The sequence below is a fragment of the Carcharodon carcharias genome, chromosome 6 (assembly GCF_017639515.1).
Source record: "Carcharodon carcharias isolate sCarCar2 chromosome 6, sCarCar2.pri, whole genome shotgun sequence".
NCBI lineage: Eukaryota > Metazoa > Chordata > Chondrichthyes > Lamniformes > Lamnidae > Carcharodon > Carcharodon carcharias.
Window position 1 is genome coordinate 51,434,538 of NC_054472.1, and position 14,767 is coordinate 51,449,304.

The 14,767-nt window shown below is 42.4% G+C and overlaps 1 protein-coding gene across 1 annotated transcript in view; it reads right to left on the reverse strand.

Moving 5' to 3' along the window:
* fbxl2 (F-box and leucine-rich repeat protein 2) overlaps positions 1-14,767 on the reverse strand; it is a 221,297-nt gene that overhangs the window by 168,914 nt on the left and 37,616 nt on the right. The window lies entirely within an intron of this gene.

Consider the following 14,767-nt stretch of genomic DNA (forward strand, 5'->3'; position numbering starts at 1 on the left):
ACTATTGTCATTGACATCTTTTGATGATCTGCTTCTATCACTGCTTGTTTGTCCCTACAACCACACCCCCCCTTCCACCTCTCTCTCTATCTCTCCGCCCCCCCACACACACACCTTAAACCAGCTTATATTTCAACTCTTTCTTGGACTCGAACTCAAGTTCTGTCGAAGGGTCATGAAGACTCGAAACGTCAACTCTTTTCTACATTTCCTTAGTGCCTGTCTTTGTGTTCCTATGCAGAGCTGGAGTTTGTTCACCCACCTTTCCACTTCATTTTGTGAATCATGGAGACACACCACTGATGGAAATTCTCCACTACCTGGAGGTGCCAATTTTTCCAGGATCGCAACCATGATCATGTGAAATCAGCTTTGCTGGTCTGGGCACAGCATCCACATGCCAAATAATGGGCTTCCAAAGCAGATCCTCTTCTCACAACTTAAGAAAAGTATCCAATCTCAAGGAGGACAGAGAAAATAGTAAGGGCACTCTGAAGGCCTCATTAAAAAGGGGACAACCTGTCATCAGCGTGTGGGAAAAACCTGCCACTAACTGTGCCATGTGGTATGCCTCAAGCTGCAACATAGAGACTGGTCACAAACTTTGGTGTGGAGAAACAATTAAAGTGGGAGAGAGAGCAGAACCCTGGCTCAAGAACCCCTCTTCTTCAGTGCAAATCTAGTCCTCTGGCCAAAGGCTTGTGTGTGGCTCTAGAATTAGTCTGCCAAGTGACCAGAGGATATACAAATCATGAAGCTATTAATGTATATATTATTGGAAAATATTTTTCTTTTAAAATAAAGGTTTAGACTGTGGGTGTGTCTTAATTGAATCCAAGTCAGCTAGTCTGGGTGCTTTGATGTGTACTAGTTTTGAGATGTAAGAGAGGTTGCATTTTTTGAATAGAACATTCAAGACGGCAAATGAAATCTGGCACCTAGCTAGCAGAGGCCAAGCAATATGTTTATATTACTAATAAAATTGGTACTATGAAAGGGGTTTTATTGTTAGAAGCTAGTGATACAATGAGGATTTACATTCAATGAACTGTGCTAGGTATAAGGATAGCAGTTTTGTGTGCACAGAGCAAAGGCAATGTTAAGATCAAAGTAGCTGTAAGCCTACAACTGTCTCCACAGGAACCAAAGTGAAAGGAACCTCATTTTGAATTCATACGGTGAAAATGCTTTGCCTGGTGTCTGCTTAAGTCTATGGGTTGCTGTTGCCTTAATGGAGATTAGTTGGGAATTTGTTAAAAGTTATGTTAGTAGTGATTTGTAGTCGTGTATATATTTAACTTATGTAAGTTAATGAAATGTTTCAGTTAGTTTAATATAAAATTCTCAAGAACTGATGGTCTGATTCCTGAATTTAGAGTTGCATCTCAAACATACCACTTAAAAATATAGGTTATGACAGGAAATTTCCCTCTGGGGTTTTTAAATAACTCAGCTTTGCCAAACTGCTGTCTCATAACACCTGGCAGAAACCATCTCTGTTTCGAGGAACTGATGACATCAACAATGATGCAGTGCTATCCAAGTGACTGCTGCATGACTAACAAAAGGGGAAGATGGCCTTGGAGGCCAACCTTGAGTAGCTCTGAGGCTAGAAGGTTTACTTATAATCTGTATTAATTACTTGCATGAGGGACAGAATGTAATGTATCCAAATTTGTCAACGATACAAAGTTACGTGGGAAAGTAAGCTTTGAGGAGCATGCAAAGAGGTTGAAATGGATATATACAGGTCGAGAGAGTGGGCAAGAATATAGATGGAATACAATGTGGAGAAGTGTCAACTTGATAAGGAAAAATAAGAAAGCAAACTATTATTTTAAATAAAGAGAGACTGGGAATTGTTGATAGTCAGGGGATGTGTGTGTCTTTGTACATAAATCACAGGAAGTTAACATGCAGATACACCAAGCAACTAGGACAGCAAATTAAACTCCTTTGTAATAAAAAAAATATTATGATGATTGTATGGGGTCTTACGCCTCGAGTACACTTCTTTTGTTTTAGTCTGCTTACCCAAGGAAGGATACACTTGCCTTGAAGTGTGTGAACAAAGTTCCTGGGATGAAAGGTCAAGCCTATAATCCCTAGAATTTTATGAGGAGCTCTAAATGAAACATAAAACATTCTTCAGGTGTGTGACAGGGTAGATGCTGGGCGGATGCTAAAGTGTATTTGAGAAAATTTCTTAGAGCAGTATGTTCTAGTGCCAACCAGGGATCAGGCTATTCTGGAACTGGTAACATGCAATGAGAGAGGATTAATCAATAGCCTGTTGTTACGATCCTTGGCCAGACCCCAAGTAGTTGGTAGGAACCGGTTAGGAACTGATAATGTTTTGTTTAAAGTAGACAACATTTGAGATACAAGACAATGACTAAGTGAATAAAGCCACAAGATTCCACAGGTTTTGAACAAACAAAAATAAACTTTACTATACAAAATCAGAAAGATAAAACAATTTCCAATGTCCATCTTATACACTAGCATTCAGGGTTAATGTGGGGTACGTGTGAATTAACAGGCAAACTGTGGTCGAACACACTACACTGCATAATAAATGCCAAATGCAACCAAAACAGATTCCAGGGATTTCTCAACAACCCATCCAGACCATAACACTGAGTCAACCAAAACTCTGTCTCACTAAAACTCTGTCTTTCTCTGATGGGGGTTTTCAATCTTTGCCTTCGAAGATCTTGCCTTGGAATTCTCTCGAAAAGTAACTCCAACTTGAACGGCTTCAACAATGATTCACCTTGCAGCCTTGCAATCATGTCTTCTAAGATTCCATTCCCCTAGGTTCCCGAGTATACACCCAAACACCAAACTGCAGGCATAACTTCAGATCTTTGGGTGCGCCAGGCCAAAGGCTACTTCTCCAAAGGGGTACCTTTGTCCTAATGGCCTGCAGCACGAAGTCACTAACCTTCGGCTGTCTTCTTGGATCTTCAGGGCTTCTTGAGCCCACTTCAATTACCAAACTCTGATGGCATCAATTACCAAACTCCAATGGCATCAACAACGAGCCATCCCGCAGCATTGCAATCACGTCTCCCAAGACTCCATTCTCCTGGATTCCCGAGTTTACACCCAAACATCAAATTACAGGCACATCTTCAGCTCTTTGGCCTTGCCAAGCAGAACACTACTGCTTCAAAAGGGTACCCTTGCCCCAACGGTACGAAGGAGCGAAGTGTGGGTCTAAGACTAGCATTTTAAACCTAACTAAAGCAATAAAGGGTATGAAAGCAGAGTTGGCCAAATTGAATTGGGAAACTAAGTTAAAAAGGTAGAACAGTAGAGATGCAGTGGCATACTTTTAAGGAGATTTTTTAATAACTCTCAGCAAGGATTTATCCCAGTGAGAAAGGCAGACTTCAGAAGGATGCATCATCCGTGGCTAAATAAAGAAGTTAAGGACAGCATCAAATTGAAAGGAACGCTGTACAAATCTGTGACGATTTGTGGTAGGTCAGAAGATTGGACAGGTTTTAAGAAGCAGCAAAGAGGGAGGAAGAAGAATTAGAGAGAAAGCTTGCATTTCGTTGTGCATGCCCAGTGTTCTTCTGTTGGCCACCCTATCAAAGTCCTCATCTGAGTCCTCTACAGCAGAATGCATGCGCCACCTCATCATCTGGCAAGTTGGCACCTGTGCTATTCTTGCTCTGGCTGCAGAACACTAATGCTTGGTGTCTCAGCACATCCAGATCGTACCTCTAATCTATCCTCCAAGATATGCCCAGAATCAGTATTTGAGATGGTGACTGTGACTGAAATCAAGTGACTGTGTTGAGTCTTCATCTCTCTTGTCGGTGTTCTTCCGCTGACCAGTCAAGTTGCACCACTTGGGTATCTGAAATGAAAAAGGCCAAGGGTTGGGTTGTGGTGATGAGAGGAGGGGAAATAGGTGCATACTTCCACCATCTGCAACTTGCAAATCAGAAAAGATTGTAAGCAGGATTAGAGAGTTTTAGCTATGAGAAAAGATTGGATAGGCTAGTTGTCTTCTTTGAGACAGAGGAGGCTCAGAGAGGGTCTAACGGAGGTGTATAAAATTATTGGGGGAGGAGGGTTCTAGGTAGAGTGGAAAGGTAGGCCCAATTCTCCATGGTTGAGGGGGCATAAATTTAAACTAAAGAGGTAGGAAGGTTTAGAAAGGATTAGAGGGGAAATCTTTCTTCATCCAGAGAGACTAGGGATCTGGAACTCTCTGCCTAAAAGCATGGTAGTAGCAGAAATCCTCATAACATTTAAAAAGTACTTGAAGTGCCTTAACCTACAAGGTAGTAGACCAAAAGCTAAAAAGTGAGATTAGACTGGATAGCGACTTGCAGTCAGTGTGGACAAAAAGGGAGGAATGGCATCCTGCTGTACTGTAAATTTCTATCATTCCCATGATTTGGAGGAAGCACTGAGGGTAGCATTGGTAGAGAATGTACTCTGGGAGGGACTTAAATGTCCAACACCAAGAGTGGTCCAGTAACACCACTACGAACCAAGCTGGGTTTGCAGCAAGTAGCAGGTGAACCAACACAAAGGATAAATTTACTTGACCTCGTCCTCACCAGCCTACCCATGGCAGATGCATCTATCCACAGTGGGAGTGATCATTGCAGAGTCGAGGCTCCAGCTGAGGACGCCCCATCGTCTTAGTAAAGGGGACGGATTGAGGACAGATCTAGCAGCTCAAAACTGGGCATCAACAAATCATGGTGAGTCATCACCAGCAACAGAAGAACTCCATTCCATCACAATCTGCTACTTCATGGCCAAGCATATCCCTCACTTTACAATGAGGCATCAAACGTGGCTCAGTTGGTCACTCTCTCATCTCAGTCAAAAGGTTGTGGGCTTAAGTCCCAATCCAGAACCTGAGCACAAAAATCTAGGCTAACACTCCAGTGCAGGTACTGGGGAGTGCTGCATTCTCAGGGATGCCCTCTTTCAGAAGAGACATTAAACCAAGGTCCTATCTGTCCTCAGGCGGACATCAAACGATCCCATGGCACTATTTTGAAGAGCAGTGGAGTTATGCCCCGATGTCCTGGCCAATATTTATCCCTCAATCAACCTATTTTTGTCAAGTTATCTGATCATTATTAGCATATTGACATTAGTGGAAGCTAGCTGATCACGAAATGGCTGCCACAGTTCCCACATCGCAACTGTAACTACATTTAAAAAGGTACTTCATTACCTGTAAAGCATTTTGAAACATCCAGTTGTTGTGCAAGGCCCTACGTAAATTCAAGTCTTTCTTTTATTATCAAGGCAAGGGACCAACCATGGATCAATAAGGAATGTAAGCGTATGCATCTGGAAAAGCACCTGGCATTTCTAAAAATGAGGTGCCAAAGTAGTGAGCTATAACACACGACTACATGCATGCTAAGCACCAGAAGCATCATGATACAGTTGCAGCACTGGCAATTTGAATGGCAGCTTCTCACTGAGGCTTCTGAACCACTGGCAGCTGGGGAATAATATTTTTTTTGGATCATATAACTTACTAGTTCTTAAAATTAATAGGAAATTACTAACCTTATTAAAATGATTATTGATATTTAGTATTAATAATTGGAGAAATGGCACCTCGTTATTTTTACTTCTATACTTATCAGCAGTGATTCCCCAGGGATCCATCTACAAATGGCTACCTTGTCTTTATGTGAAAGTCTGTACACATTCAAAAGCTATTTTTGATCCAGCCGCAGACACTATTTAAATTTTAGGAAATACATAGCTCAAAGCCTGCTGAATACCCTATGTTCTCACTCACCTGTTTGCTAAGCCTCACTTTGTCACTTATTTCACCCAACTTAATTCAACTTTAACCGCCTCTGACTTGAAATCCAGATTTTTCCCACACGTTTGCCTACTCTCTATTCCCGATGCATTTCACACCAATCTATCTTAATCTATGTAACTATGAAGTTTGGTTTCCTCATGTCCAATAAAGTGCACATTTTGGCTGCTGCTCTAGACCCAAGCCAACCATTTCTACTTTCCTTGTTCTAATCTATCTTTAACACTACCCAACCTTTATTTTCTTGCTCGAGTACTATACAGTGACAAATTCTATTTCTTCAGCACTCAATCTCTTTCCTAATCTCATACCGCCATCCTAAACTTGACAGCCTCCTAAATAATCCTACAGTTTCCTTCTTGGCTTCCTCCAAAAGGCCCACGAAGGCACTTGTCACTGCCTTTTAAAGCACAGCAACTCTAATTGTTCCATCTTATTTTCTCCCACATTGCATGCCTGAAGGGGAATATTGCCCAACTCCTTCCCACTTGTGTCATCAATCCCAATTCTAACTCTGTGGACTCTTCCAGTGCGTCAGTGATCATTGCCCTTCTCCACACATCCCTCTAGAATGTATGTTCTCTAGTGAAAAAAATACCTTGCCATCCATTGGCTTATTGTGAATGATCACACAGACATCATAACCTTGATGGAAACATGGCTGAGGGGCGATGACATCTTTCCATGTACGTATGAACATACAAATTAGGAGGAGTAGATAATGAAGCTTCCCTCACGTGGCCGCACTTTGTATTGCTTCACTGTTTAAACTGCCACAGTGGTGATTTAATTCTCATTTCTAAATCACACCCCAGCCTGCCTCTTTACTCCTGACAATTTTGCCTCCTTTGAGCATTTCACCTTGCTCTGTCCTTCACACACCTCATTTAAAATACACGTTCTGTATTTCCATCCAAATAGCACTCCAAGTTTCTCACTAAGGTATCTTCTCTGCTTTCCTCCCTCAGCCTCTGCACAGAGCAATTTCTCAGAATTGGTAATTCCAAGCTCCATCTCAATTCTTCTTATTCTCAAGTTTACTGCCTTCCTTTCCTTCCTAAATCTTTCCCTCCATATAAACTCTACTATCCACATTCACAGCCACTCACTTGATCTGCTCATTTTCATGGCCTTTCTTCTGCCATTGTCACCATTGATACAGCAATCTCTGACCATTTTCCTGCACCACTCATATTCCCCTTCCCTCTTCCAAACCCACTTCTCACTGTGACTACCCGAGGGGAGAGAAAAAAGACTTTTTGTGAAGCTACCTACCACTGCACTTCAAATTTCTTATTAGCTAGCCTTCTTTATATGACTTCTGCAGTTATCTATTTATTAAACCATACCCTCTCCATCACTTTTAATGCCCTTGACCCCATTAGAATTATTACGCTCATCATAATCATTCCTGTGCCATGCACTCTTATCACTACTCCCTTAAGTACAAGGGACACAGCTTTAAACTCTAGCTGGGTTAACCATCCATCATCAATTCTGGCTGGACCACTTAAATGCACTGGAGAGCATAATCTGATATTGTTACAACTACTCACTATTCAAAAATCATCCAGAAATTCAAAGATAATCCTAAACTGCAACTCTCCAGCAAAGGCCATCGTCTTAAACAACTTTCCCCCTCACCTCAAATTACAAGTCCAAGGAACTCATGGATTTCTGTGCTGTAAATGGCTACGAGGATCCTGAATCATTGCTATCGGAAACAAAGAAAAAGACACAAGGGGGGAAAAGACAAGCAAAGTTAAATAAAATTGGAACAGAGGAAAGCACCCAGTTGAAAGATGGGATACTATTCCTCAAGCTTACATTGAGGTTCATTCAAACACTGCAGCAGGCTAAAGTGAGAGTGGGGGGGGTGTTGGGTGCAGAAGGTAGAGAACTAAAATGACAGGAGACTGGAAGCTCAGTGTCACACTTGTTCCACAAATTGGTCACCCAGTCTGTGTTTAGCGCGCCCCCCCCCACTTTAGAGCACTTCACGTTGTGAGGAACAAATAAGCATACGAAATTTGGAGTACAAGCAAGTCACTCTTTCACCTGGAAGGAGTGTTTGGGACCCTGGAAGGTGAGAAGGGGGGAGCCAAAAAGGGCTGATGCTGCATCTCCTGCATTTGTACCGAAAGATGCTTTAAGAAAGGGAAGAGGTGTTCGGCATAATTACTTTAAGGAGCAGGGTATCACAAAAGTAATTTTTCCTTCAAAATACTGAAAAGAAGGGGAAAATATGTTTTGTGTTGACATCACCCTGAAGCTGGTGGAAATGGCAGAGGATGATCTGTTGAATACAGAGCCTGTTGTGGTGAAAGGGGAGGACGCTACTGTGATTCGGGAAGGGAGGGCAAGGAAGAGATGAGAGCAAAAAAAAAAGTGCAAAATAGAATAGACAGCATCAAGTGCCCCATCAATCAAGATTCGGGGAGGGATCCTCAGTTGAGGAAAAAGGAAGACATGTTGGAAGCACTAATATGGAAGGTTGCCTTGTCCATCCAAACAGAAGTGACTGAAACAGAGAAACTAGGAGAATGGAATAGAGTCTTTCCAGGAAGCAGCGTGTGAGGAAGTGCAGTCAAGGTAGCTGTAGGAATCATAGGGGTATACTATTTATTGGTTGATAACCTATCCCCAGAACTGGAGACAGAGAAGTCAGGGAAGGGTCAGAGATACACTATATAAAGGCAAGAGAAGGGTGGAAATAAGAAGCGAAGTCAATGAAATCTCCTGGCTTGGGGCAAGAGCAGGAAACTGTACTAATACGGTCATCAATATACTGGAAATAAAATGAGGGAGGTGGCCAGCGTAGAACAGGAAAAAGAATGCTCCACATATCACAAAAATGGCAGGCTTAGCTAGGACCCACGCGGATACCCACAGCAATACCTTTTATTTGGAGAAAGTGAGTGCAGCGAGTGTGCATCTGGTGGCACAGTGCATTTAATGTCGATCTCGGGATATAATGCGAACAGCAGTAAAAGGAATGTTGAATTCTAGAAGTTTACAAACACAGGTGGATCTAAAAGATGAAGGGTAGCATTTCAGTTGGAATTCGCGTGGGTTAAGTTGGAGCCAGAGACAGTTGCTCAGAAAGGAAATATGAAAGTTAGTTTCCATAGATACTGAATCAATTCTGTTTTAATTCTGTGCAATGCGCACCCTGTTCCATGTGGGAACTTCAGGAAGTTTCTCATGTCCTGGACAAACCACATATGCAGGAAGTGTCGTCAGCTGGAGCAGATCGAGCTCTGGGTTTCGGATTTTCAGCAACATCTGGAGTCAGTGTGGTGCATCTGCAAGGTTGAGAATTTCTGGATGTAGTCACCCACAGGCAGACAGATAGGGAATTGGTAACCATCAAGCAGTAAAGGTGGACCAGGTGGGTACTGCAGGACTCACCCGAGTGCATCTCGTTCTCCAAATAGAATTCACTTCTGACTACTGGTGAGAGTGATGGTTCATCTGGGGTGTGCAGCCAAAGCCAAGACCACAGAGGGACCAGGAGAAAGATTGGGAAAACAATATTGATAAGGGGTTTTGGTGTTAGGGAAACAGACAGGCATTTCTGCAGGCGCAGATGGGAATCTAAGATGATACGTTGCCTCCCTGGCATTGAATCAAGGGTGTCACTGAGTGGCTACAGAGGATTCTGAAGGTGAATAATCAGTGGTCGACATCCATATTGGTACCAAGAGGGACGAAGCCCTGCAGACAGATTTTTGGGAATGAGGAATAAAAAAGGTTGAGATCTCCAGATTACTCCTGGTGCCACACAGTAGGGAGTACAGAAATAAAAGGATAGTGCAGATGAACGCGTGGCAGAGAGGTGGTGCAGGTGAGAAGGTTCAAGATTTCTGGGACATTGGGACTGCTTCTGGGGGAGATGGGACCTATACAGGCAGGACTGGTTATACCTGAACAGAGCGGAGACCAATATCCTCATGGAACAATTTGCTATTGCTGTTGGAAGAGTTTAAATTAACTTGGCAGGATATAGGAAGGATGTAGCATTAGAGAGGAAAAACGAGGCACACAAAGAGTTAGGACAGACTGCATTAGAGGAAGAAATAGTAAGGTATTAAGTGGGGTCAGTCTAAGAGGAAATGCAATTCGGGCCAAATTATATTTCCTGTGCCTGTACAAAGTGTGGCAGTTAAGGTTAGTGAGCTGCAGACACAGATAGCCAAGTGGGAATATGATGCTGTGGCAATAACAGAAACATTTTCCTGGATACAAGGTATTCAGGCAGGGAAAGGAGGAAAGGAACAAGGGAAGCAGTTTTGGTCGATTAGAATATTACAGTGCCGAAGAGAGAGAGGGTGTCCTAGAGGATCAAGGGCAGAATCTATTTGGTTAGAGCTAAGAAACAATAGCTGTCCCATTACACAACTGGGTGTACTCTATTAGTGGGAAAGATACAGACCAACAGATTTGCAAGGAAATTACAGGGAGATGTAAAAATTATACAATAGATATAATGAGGGGCTTTAATTATCCCAGTATAGGCTGAGATAGCAATAACGTAAAGAGCATAGAAGGAGAGTGTTTCTGATGTGTACTGATGAGGAAGAAGGCATGACAGGAACTGGTTTTAGAGAATGAGGCAGGTCAAGTGGATCAAGTGTCAGAAGGGGAACATTGAGGGATAGTGATCAAAGTATAAAGGTTTAGGTTGGCAAAGGTAAAGGACAAGGACCAATCCAGAGTAAGAATAATTAATTGCAGGTAGGCCGATTCCAATTGGGTGAGATTGGATCTGGCCCAGGTAAATTGGAATCAAAATTGGCAGGCAAAACTGCAACAGAACAAATTGGCTGCCTTAAAAAGGAGATGGTTCAGATATCGTCGAGGTACATTTCCAAGAGGGGAAAGGTGAGGGGAAAAACAAGGACAAAAAGCCAGAGCTCCCTGGTTGACGAAAGAGATGGAAAGTAAGATAAAGCCAAAAAAAGGGCACTTGTGACAGATATCAGATTGATAACACATGAGAATCAGGCTGAATATATAAAGTCAGAGGGGTAGAAGAAATAAAGTGAAGTAAAGCAAAAATAAAAGAGACTGGCAGGTAACGTAAAAGGGGATGCAAAGTATTCTATAGACATATAAATAACAACAAGGTGGTAAATGGAGGAGTGAAGTCGATTAGGGACCAAAAAGGATATTTACACATGTGGGAAGAGGGCATGACGGAAGTACTAAATGAGTGAAATAAGAACAGAAAAATGCTGGAAAAACTCAGTTGGTCTGGCAGCATCTGTGGAGAGAGAAAAACAGTTAATGTTTTGAGTTATTATCACCCTTCTTCAGAGTTAACAAGTAGTAGAAATATGATGGATTTTATACTATTTAAAAGAGGGGATGGAGCAGGTGAAGCAAAATAGATGTCAGGGATCGGTGGGAGCTCAAGAGAGATTTGACAAAGATGTAATGGATACAAGACAAAGGGGGTGTTAACGGTAGTTTTAAAGACTAAAGGAGCTTCTGGTAGTGGTATAAAGGTAAGATAACAGGATGTGTTAGCAGCAGAACAAGGGTCAGTGTTCTGTGAAAGCACAACATTGGAAACATGTGATAAATGTAAAGTGCCTAAACTGGAAGATGGGGGTGCTGTTCCTCCAGCTTGCGTTAGGCTTTGCTGGAACACTGCAGCAAGCCAAGGATGGGCATGTGGGCATGACAGCAAAATGGTGTGCTGACATGCCAATGACAGAAAGGTCTGGGTCATGCCTGTGCACTGAGAGAAGGGGATCCAAAAAGCGGTCACCGGGTTTGCGTTTAGTCTCCCCAATGTAGAGGGGATCACACTGGGAGCAGCAAATACAGTAGACCAAATTGAAGGAGGTGCAAGTGAAGCCCTGCTTCACCTGAAAGGAATATTTGGGGCCTTGGACAGTGAGGAAGGAGGTGGTAAAGGGGCAGGTGTTGCACCTTCTGCAATTACATGGAAAGGTGCGTGGAAAGGGGATGAGGAGTTGGGTGATAGAGGATGGAATCAAGGTGTCATGGAGGAAACAGTCCCTACAGATTTCTGACAAAGGGGTGAATGCATCGGTCTTCACCAAGGAAAATAACGCCAAAGTTGGACATGATTCAGATACTGGACGGGTTAAAACTGAAGAGAAGATTAGTAAGGCTGGCTGTATTTAAAGTTGATAAGTCACCAGGGCCAGATCAGATGCATCCGAGAATACGGATGGAAAGAAGGGCATAAGTGCAGAGACACTGGTCATAATCTTCCAGTTCTCCTGAGGTATAAGGTGGTGCTGAAGGACTGGAGAATTGAAAGTGTTACATCCTTGGTCAAGAAAGGGTGTAAAGATAAATCCAGCCAACTACAGGCCAGTCAATTTAACCTCAGTGATGGAAAAGCTTTTAGAAATGCTAATTTAAGACAAAATTGTCACTTGCACAAGGGTGGATTAAAGGGAAGCCAGCATGGATTTGCTCAGGGAAAATGGAGGTTCACGAAATTGGATTTTTTTAATATAAGGTAATAGAGGGTTGATGTGGATTATGCAGTTGGTGTGGCGTATGTGGACTTTCAAAAGTCATTTACTAAAGTGCCACGTAACAGGCTCGTCAGTAAAGTTAAGCCCATGGATTAAGAGGGAAGTAGCAGCATGGATACAAAGTTAACTACGGCGATAGGAAACTGTAGTGATAAAAAGTTATTTTTCAGACTGCAGGAAGGTATATAATGGTATTCTGCATTTTGATAGGAAAGAACAGAAGAGACAATATAAAATAAAGAATACAATTCTGCAGCAGGTGCAGCAGCAGAGGGGCCTGCAGGTATACAGGCACAAATCACAAGTGACAGGGCAGGTGGAGAGGGGTTAATAAGGCAAACAGGATTCTGGGCTTGAAATAGAGTGCAAAAGCAAAGAGGTTATGATAAACCTCCATAAAACACTGGCTTGATCTCAACTTACATATTATGTCCAGTTCTGGGCACCTCATTTTTAGGAAAGATGTGAAAGCATTAGATGGTCGCAGAAAAAAAATTACAAGAATAGCTCCAGAGATGAAGGATTTGAGCTAAAAAGATGGATTAGGGAAGCTGGGGCTATTCTCCGTACAGAAGACAAGACTGAAAGGAGGTTTGACAGAGGTGTTCAAAATCATGAGTGTTTTGGGTGGTCCCTCTGATGTATGGACTCTTGGCATGGTTCTTGGTTACTGGTATACGTGACCTATCTTCCCTTAGACTGCAATCATACTCCGGCACTTGCTTAAAACAGGTTTATTAGTACTATATCGGAACAAGTTACAAAAGTAGCCATGTTGTTCCTGAACATTGGTCCTACATCATCTACACAATCTCTTCGCATATCCATTCTGTTAACTCTTACACAACTCCTCAAATATGCTGTTCACTTTTTAAACAATGTGAAATTATGCCTTTAACTTCAACATTGTATTTCTGTAACTCCCCTTTTTGCAACTACGGATTCTACCCACCTCCAACTACTCTCTTCCCCTCCCCAGGTCACAGTGCTGAGGGATTCAGTCTCCCACAGTAATCTCGATCCTTAGGGAGATGTCTTGGAAAGATGAGGGCCCTCTTCCTGCCCTTGGAAGACATCAACGTTGGGAAAATAGGATAGCAATTTTGCAGCATTGCTGGCAAGCACAGTGCAAACTTCAGGACAACTGAACTGCAAGGATAATGAGTCTTTTGCAATGAAAGACTGGTCCAAGAAAGGCTGAAGGGCATCAACCTTTGGATTCTCTGCGACGGGAAGAGATGAGGACTCTTGAGGAATGTTTTGTTCCCTCAAAGTACACAGGGAAAACCTTCAGAAGAAGAATGATCTTCAACTCCAGGGAAGACTTTCATAGCTATATCACCACTGCATCAAAGACAAATAAGGTATTGAGGATTTGAGATTTCAATTAATCTGGGTAGCGAAAGCAAAAAATCCCCCACAAAATCCCAGTAAATCTTTTAGGAAAAGGAAAGATGATTTCCTGATGATATTTCAGACGGAATGTCTACTTTCTGTAGGCAGTGGTAAGAAAGCCACACTTTTTTCTGCATGAGGCTGCTCATCATGGGCAATGGGAAGAAAATTTGAGGATATGGAAACAAGCTAGCACCATTTTCTGCAATGGGACAAATTTCTATGACAAAATGAAGGTGAATTTCCTGTGGATGAATAACTCAAAAACAAGTTTGCTGTACAGGATTGTAAAGTTTTAAAAGTTCTGAAGGTTCTGTCTCAGCTTCATACAGCTCTAGAGGGAAGACAATTTTCAGCTGGGGCTGAGGTATGGGGCTCAACTGACTTTTACCCTGAATTAGGTGCTGCCATCTCTTTGGTAGTGTGATCCTCTGTGGACTAACATGAAATCAGGCAAGGAATTCTCTCTGGAAGACTACATGAGTAATAGACTAGATATTACATTGGTAGATTCAGTGGAAGAGAGATTTGAATGCTGCTCAGCTGCCAGAAGCACAGTTGACTCAAAAAAAACATCAGAAATTTCATATGGTGTGTCTATCAAATACGATGATGGACCAACCTCTAGCTCATCTCCCAATAGATCACTCAGTGCTGTAATGGCCTCTTCTTCATTACTTCCTTCAGGGAAGAATCAAATCGAGGCCAGTAGGTCTTCATGTGGATGGCCACCATCTGCCGCAGTGCCTTCTGTATCCGTAACCTCTGGCCTAACTTCATAAAAGAACCGAGATAATCACGACTGCCATCTCCACCCAAGATCTAGTGGATGGTGTTGCTGTGATAAGTGGGAACTCATTGCTGATTGAACACACCTCCTCAGCTGCTGCAGGCTGAGGTTCCACTGGTTCTATGTAAAACTTAAGATTGTTCCGTGAAAGACACTGAGTTGTTCAAAAGCTGGTCATCATCTGGTTTTTCTAGAATTCCCAGAAGTATGCCAACATGTCCACTCAATAAGGAC